Source organism: Cyanistes caeruleus, chromosome 3 (genome assembly GCF_971803275.1).
Source record: "Cyanistes caeruleus chromosome 3, bCyaCae1.hap1.1, whole genome shotgun sequence".
Taxonomy (NCBI): Eukaryota; Metazoa; Chordata; class Aves; order Passeriformes; family Paridae; genus Cyanistes; species Cyanistes caeruleus.
In genome coordinates, this window is record NC_141703.1 from 17,545,701 (window position 1) to 17,554,017 (window position 8,317).

The window sequence follows — 8,317 nt, forward strand, 5'->3', positions numbered from 1 at the left end:
GGAAGACCAACAACTTTCTGACTGGGAAGAACACAGCGAGGTAGATCTGTATTCCCTCAGAGAAGCTGAAGGCTACGAAGAACCATCTGACTGGGAAGAATCTGTTGGCCAAGAGCTTTTTCAAGAGGAAGGCTCTGTTGGCCAAGAGCTCTCCAGAGGGAGTGGTAACAGACCGTCCGTCCAGTCCAGCTGGGAAGATGATAGTGACAACGAGCTCGCTTGGGACCATTGGGAACACGTGAATGTCCAGAGCGCTGGGGTCAAGCCCCTGCTGCAGGAGGAGGATGACTGGGACGAAGTGAGTGTCCTCGAGCTGTCTGAACAGGAGGACAGGGAGCAAGGAGGAGGCTTTGCAGAGGATGAGCTCCCAGTTTCTGTCCCTCGGCAGGCCTGGGTTGAGCGCCGGGCATTTGAGCGGTGTCCCTGGGTGCCGTTCTGGGCCAGGGCTCCCCACAGCGCAGTCCCTGCCCCACACGGCTGCTCCAGCCCCTCGGCTCCCCAGCTGCAAGCCAAGACTCCCCAGCTGCAAGCCAAGGCTCCCTGCAAGAAGCATCTGCCCCGCATCAGGCGGGCGCTGCGCAGCCTCTTCTGCTGCTGTTGGCCTTGCCTGGTGCCACAGCCCGAGGATTAGCGCCCGCTGCCAGCGCCAGCCCTGCAGAGAGTGGATGGCTCGGAGCCTGCCCAGCGTCCTGAGAGAGCCACACAGGCTGCCTGTGCCTGGAAATACAAGGAAAGAATTATAAAGAGAATAGGAAAATAAGAATAGGAATAGGAATAAGAAGAATAAGAGTAAGAATAAGAATAGGAATAGCAATAGCAATAGGAATAAGAAGAAATAGTATAAGTAAATAATAATAAGAAAAATAATAAGAGACTATGACTAAGAAGATAAAGAAGTAGAAGAAATAGTAGTGGTTGTAGTAGAAGAAAAATGACTAAGATGAAGAAATAGTAGCAGTAAAAAATAATGATAAAAAGGATAATAAGAACCTGATCAAATTGTAGTAGTAGTAGTAGTAGTAATGTCGAATTAAAAGACACATCCACACATCTTCCAGAATCACAGGATGAAGGGAAGAGCCTTGTTGCTTCTATTGGCCGCACTGGAGCTCCGGGCTAGCTCTACGGTGCCACTCCGGCACGGGCAGTCGCCAGGAGTGGGGAACTGCAGGGGAAAGGCGATCCCACTGCAGAACCTTCAGAGTGCCGGTTCACACCGAGCTCTGCCAACTCAGTCATCATGGGTGGTGGTAAAAGGATTATGGAGGAGACTCTCTTGGTAGAAGTTCCCAGGAACAGGTTTATTAAGGAGAGGGGAGGAACACGAGGGTCTGGGCTGCGAGAGTTCAGGACGGAAGAGAGCCCCTCGCCCCTCTTTGCACTGGGTTTTATCCAAGGGGAGGGTACAGTCCAGGGTCCAATGGGACCCTTGCGGTGGGAGGGGGTGACGGGAAGAGGTTACAATCTCAGGGACCAATAGGGATACAAAGAAGTGGGAATATAACATATCAACCAATAAAGTATTGAAGAAGGGATGACATACATGGAAGGATCTGGAAGGAGAGGTGTGGTTTACAATGATGGATGGGGAGTTGGGGCAGGGTTAAGGTGATTGATGAGGAACATTCAAGAAAACCAGGAGGGTTTTACATGACAGACAACTGGAACCTACCAAAGTAATCAATGAGGGAAAACCAGGAACATACCAACAGGCAGAATACTAACAATTTCAACAGGATTAGATAAACATATTACAACAGGGCCTTAAAGATCATCTAATTCCTATTGATTCTCTTCTGCTCTGAGACCTTTTTCCCATTTCTTTCTATCTCTCTTAACGCCCCTTTCTTGTTAAATGAAATCCATGTTAAAAAAAATCCCTGTGTTGTCCGCAGATGGTCTCATCTGCACCTTCACTGAGGAAGAGGCATCTGTCTCTAATGGGATGGTGACACTTGGGCAGGATCCCTTCCAGCCACAAGCATTCCATGATTCTGTCAGCTCCTCACTTCCTTTTTCTTCTTCCCACTGCTTTGAGCTGGGAATGTGCTAGAAAATGTCCAGCAAAGAGGCCTTTGCTGCCTGCTCTGGGGACCCACACAGCTTCAGGACCTTGTCACCTGCTCCTGCACCTGCACATCTCCCTTGTGAGGCACAGCAGAACCAGCAGCCTGGCAGCCTCAGTAATTCCCCTCTGGGATCCATGGCACACACAGCAATGGTCTAGAATTCCAGTTTCCAGCAAGGAAAAATGTCCCTGCCCTTTAAGGCAAAGCTCTTCTAGGGCTGAAGCCCAAGTGGAGCAAGATCTTACAATGATGTTTGACAACCAGCCTTCATAACTTAATCACGGTTTATTTAGTACATGAGTTGGAGTAAAAAACAAGGGAGGGTCTTGGTCTGGGAGCTGCCACAGGTAGAGACAGACACTGTGAAAGAAACCGAGCAGGCAAAGACAGGAAGAAAAGAAAGGGGGACACAAATAGCACTAAGCTGGTGGCACTCTGAACAGTAAGTTTCAAAGTGGAATTTACTGAAATGGAATGGGACGGAAATAAAGAATTCTGAAACTTGGATTTTCTATCCAAATACAACAATTTTGTCCCTTGATCGCAAACCTCTTACTGGTAAGAACAGTTTTCCAGCATGCTTTTCAGAAAGTGCTTAGCTCTGAATTGATGTCGGCTGAAGACACAAAGAAAGATGGAATGGGTTTTTGGTTCCTTCTGGTTCCTTTGGCATCCTCAGTGGAGGAAGCACCAGGTAGAAAGGGGCAGCTTTGTGTTGATCCTTCAGTAGGACATAGAGGGACAAAAATCTCTGTAACCTCTGTGGCTGTACCTACAGGGGTGGGAAGGCTGATGCTAGACTCCCAAGGGTCACATTAAGGGGTGCCTTCACACAATGCTTGCCTGGTATTGAGGGGCAGAGTGGCAGTTTTCTTCACTTTGTAATTCTGCCAGAAGCCAGGTGAGTAGGCCTTGGTGTCCTGGACACAAAGATTCTGTGATCTTTCTCTTTTGGGGGAGAAAGCCAGACCCTCTGGAGCCAAAGCCCACTGCCCACAGGTGACAAGAACAGGGTTATTTATTGCATGAAATGACATGCAGGGCTGTTCATGTAACTCTGCAGTTGTTGCTTAGTGTGTGAACAACATCTCTCAGTAACACCGAGGGAAAGGGAAACCTTTTGTTGTATGAAAACCAAAAAAACCTCTGAGTCTGAGTCTGTTTGGCCCTGGGTCAAAATCAAACAATATATCTATCCCTCATCCTTGAAGCAGCAACATTCTTTTTTCCTGATGACAAAGCTTGAATCAACCCCTTTTCAGCCATCTTAGTCCATGTTGCTCCTCCCCTAAAGGAACTGCCGAGCACAGGTTGCTCTTATATCCTACCCCCATCTGGTTACCACATAGAATTGCAGTGTAATTCCTTCACAGGGACATAAAAAATATCAGGGGTAGTAAGATACTGCCCAGGCCTCCTTTCAGGCACTTCTCAAAAGGCTAACTTACCTTGCAAAAAGGTATCAGGTCAAGGACTAACTGACTGAGGAGAACATGTTTCCTTTAATGTTGTGGAATTTCAGTAACATTTAAATCTGGTGCCATATACATGTACAGTGTACTCTAAACTGAAATGACTTACACATTTCACACAGGAGAAAAAACAGTTATTATATGTTTCATATACACACAAATATGTGGAGATTAAAGCAACCCTAGGGCAGAAATTACGCTCTTTGAAGCATATCTAACTGATCAGCTGAAGTTCTTAGTAGCAAACACTGGTGCCAATCTGGATGTCTTTTTACAATTATCTATAATAATGGTGTCACAGTAATGAAGGGCAGCTAAGTTAGACACGCTAGCTGAGTTGCCAGTGTATGACTCGTTATGTTGTGACTAGAGAACCCTGTGAACATCTTACTATTCATTTTAGTAATTTAGAATTTCTCACACAAAAAAAAGATAATTTTTTGAGCCCTGATATAGTCTAATGACCCTTGCGGTAATTTCATGAGTTGCTTAAAAGGCTTATTCAGCTCCTCTGTGTTTCAAAATCTGCATGTGTTCAATTGAATGTGAACCCAAGAGCAAGACCTTCAGAAAAAATTGTGACTTTGATGTGTAAGTGAAACAAAATTCAACCCAGTGAAATTATTTCTCATTCACACCTCCTTTAATGTACTCAGAAGTACGTCCTCTGTCCTTAAAATTTAATATAATAAAGTGAAAGAACTCAGCCTCTGAAAAAAAGTATTTTTATTGAAAGAAATAAGGATTTACTTTAAATTTAACCTTCTCATCAGTAACAGCTTCCTGACTGTGCATTTCTGGGTGTTCTGGGCATGTGATATATGTATAACCAGGCATGATTTGCCCTTAAATGAACGAAACAGACTAAAATTCACAGTCCTCAATGAGACTATGTCTTGCCTTCCACTCCTGAGGAATTGCTTTGAGTCAGGTTTTAGCTTGCTTTTATTTACACATCAGAAGACTGTGCAGCACTGATGATTCTGGTTTTGTACCCTCTCACCCCATGAAACTCCCAACTCTGGTGAAACCTACAAAAACTGGTGCCAAGGTTTGGGACAAGACTGGTTCCTTCCTCATGCCAATGAAGAGCACATGTCCTGAGAACTGTCCTGTTGTTAGATAACTGCAACAGTCTAATCTCAAAAGATAAGAAGATATTCTTAAATTATTTCAGCACCATTTTATACGTCCATTGATATTGTGACATCCACATGGGAATAAATTTGATAAATAATCTCTGGGACATTTGGACATTTTTGGAATACCACCTGGGAAAGATGTAGAAGAATAACTCTGGGCATTTGATATAGCACCAGAAACTTATTTGCAGGCAACTGAATCTTATACACAGAATAATAGGGTTGCATTGCCTCTAGTATTTGTTTCACAATGCAGCAGAAATTTTATACAGATTTTCTGAGTAACGTGGCTAGAATTCCTTTTCTGCTAGAGGAGTTTTGAACTAATTTCTCACATGCCCTGAGCATTGGGACACATCAAGGTCTTAGCATGATGTATGCCTTGAATTCTCCAGCCAAAGTTACTGCATTTTATTTTATTGGCCAGGGATTGATTGTTGGCATATGCTACTGTACATCCAGTGCAATATCTCTCAGTAGCAATACCTCATTACAATCAAGTCTTCCATGTCTCCTTGAAGTCTGGACATCTGCTGGAGCAAGTTCTCTGTGACCTGCACCTTCTTCAAAAAACCCACACTGGCTGGAGTGCAGGATAAGTGTAAAGGACACCTGAAGAATAAAAGAAATGGGAAGGCAATTTACATTCTCTGATCTAATAGCAATTTCGTATAAAATTCTTGAAATCCCCCAGAACATGAGAATGAAGCAATGATGAATAAAATGGGATGATAAAAGCCTCACTGCTGGTTTAGCAAAGTCAGATGGGCAGGTGACATAGTGCATGTTCAAACCCCTGAAGGAGAAGTTGGTCAGGAACTCTTATATATCAATGTGAGAACATCTTAATTTCTGGGCTGAAGAATATCCCTTTGTGGAGTCTCATAATTTTTGTTTTGCCCTAAGTATGACTGGGAGGGAGCACAGATGTGTAAAACTCTCAGTGAGAGGTAATTTAGGAAGCTACTGCCCTATAGGCAATATGGCAACAGCAGGAGTGATGTAAACCTGTGCAATTCTATTGTATGTGATAAACTACCAAACACCCCATGGACATATCTTTACACACTTCTGGATTTGGGGTGATTTCAGCTTTCCAGGTCATGGCTGAACACAAGGCTGACATTCCTAGGTATGAGTTTAACACTAAAAATAAGTGAGGCACATCTCTGCTTCCTTAGTAATTTTATTTTTTGACCTGTGCAGAGATGTCTTTGTGCTCTGCAGCCTTTTTCTGTGCTGTCTGATGCCACTGAACTACTGAAAAAAATGAAACCAAGCTGAAATTACCCTTAACTAGGGTTAATCAAACTACAGGGAGATTTAAGGTCTACTACCCCTTCTGTTTTGTATCTTTTTGTGGATGGCTACTGTGAACACATAAATTTTAAATTTTCTTTGGTTGGTTTTTAATTAAATCCATCACTTTCAAACTGTGGAGAGGTAACCATTTTAGTGAGTTTGGTCAATGGTATATGGCCATACAGAAGAATTGTCACAGGTTTACAGATGTCTACCATTCCAAAGTCCAAGGAAGTCTTCTCATACACAGGGAGTGAAATAAAATCCTTTTGGTGCTTGGGCAAAATAAAATGTGACAGAGTAAAGAATTCAATTGTCAGTGGGGTCCTTTAGTAGAATATGTTCTTGGACTTTGTTTTCAATTCAGTGAGGGCTATTTGTTCTGTAGATACAGAGTCTTCGTCAGTCAAGATCAGTCTTCATCTTTACAAGAACTCTGAGACAGTAACATAACATAAATTAGTATGAATTATAGAATAGCCTTTGGAAACCTTAATCTGAAAAAATCCTTCAAAGAGCAATATGTATCTGAGCACATAGAAAGTCTTCTAGAAATGCTTTGTTGGTCCAGGGTCAAGAGACTTGACCCCAAATCCATTGGAATCAGTAAGACTCTTTCCAACAACCTCATTAAAGCATTTTAACACTAACTTTGTGTGGAAATAAAAGTGTACTCTGGTCTTGAGTGAAGGAATCAATGATTTACAGGACCAGGAAAAAATTAGTTGCAGACCTTCCTTGTTTAAGCACTTACTGGCAGGCAGTCTTTTAGAGGGCCATTGCCATGTTATTTTGCAATTAATTACCTATAGTCAGGGTTCATGTCACTGTGGTTTCAGCTCCATTAGAAGACTTTTATATAGACATCCAATTAGTTGTTGTACTTTATCTTAGAAAAAGCAGCTGCATTTGCAGAGGATTTCTGAAAAGACCTTTCAAAAATGTACCTGATAGATGTGAAAATAAATCTAAATGAACAGCTCATCTTCTTTAAGCAGAACTCCTTGTGCGGATCAGTATACTAAAAACATGTTTGAGCTTCCAGTATAGGCTGCCTGTTTTAAAATCATATTGAAAGGGAAGATTGTGTTGTTTGTGTGTATACATCATATTACATCACACATGAATTGTAGATCTATTCAAAGTAGTGTGATTTAGACATATGTGAGCAGTAAAATATGCTCGTGGGTGTGGAAAAAAGAGCATGTAATGTAAATGTTAATGTAAAGGTTAGGATGATCATCTCACATTTCAGTTGAGTAAAACATTCTGAAATTGTCACAGATGAATATTTCTTCTCAGATACTGTGCCATATATACCCCAGAAGAGATCTCAAAACCTAAATGTGGTATGTTTATGTCAGCTCTTGTGTGTATTCCTGTCATCTGTGCTAACACAGCACTTACAAACCTCTCTCCACTCTTGCACAGGACTTAAATAAGTTGTTAGGCACTGCTCAAATACACAACAGACTGGCCTCTTTCCCAAACCATCTGTCTAATGTGTGGCCTATATTCATCTCATTTAACTTAGGCTTCTCTATCCAGTTTGGAAAGACTGACACATTAGAAGACAAAAAATGGTAGTCACATACAAAGACCCAAATTCCAGCCACTTTCCAGGAAATCAGAAACTCTGTTATTGTGGGATGAGCATCAAATGCTGCCAGGATTTTCTTGAGAAGGTGGGTATTCTGCAACAGGGCTCTTGCCTGCCTAACATGCCACTTTTGTGGGGTTTTTTCAGCTGTACATAATTTATTCATTCAAATGTGGAATGAAATGAATGCAGAGATTTCTTTTTTCTTTATTTTTTTTTTTTCATTAAATTAAGCTATTCATTTTTGTCCAGGTCTAGAGGAAGGCAAAAGAAGGCTGATTTGAAAATCTAGTGCCCTTGAGAACGGAGATGAATAGGCATGTTACTGATTTGGACAGATAGGGAAAGGATGGATTTCAGAGGGTGGAAAGGAGGCGAGAGATGACAAATGACAGGGGAGTAAAAAACCGTTGCAGCATTTTTTTATGCCAGCAAAGAACAAAAGTAGTCAGTGGGGTTTTTCACAGCACAAATCTGTGAGAGATAAGGTCAGCAATAACACTGAGTGGCCCAGAAGTTAAATATCAATACATTTTCTTGCTGAGTTCTATGATAACTTGAGCACAGTCCCCAGAGAAAAAAATCCCTTCATTTGACTTATGAATAAGGTTTTTGTCCTGAGGATTTGAGTGTAGCATAGATGAAGGGTTTGAAACAATGCAAACCATGATCTGAATTGCAAAAAAAGAACAAACAAACAAAATCTTACTCTTCTTATGCCAAAGAGCAAGA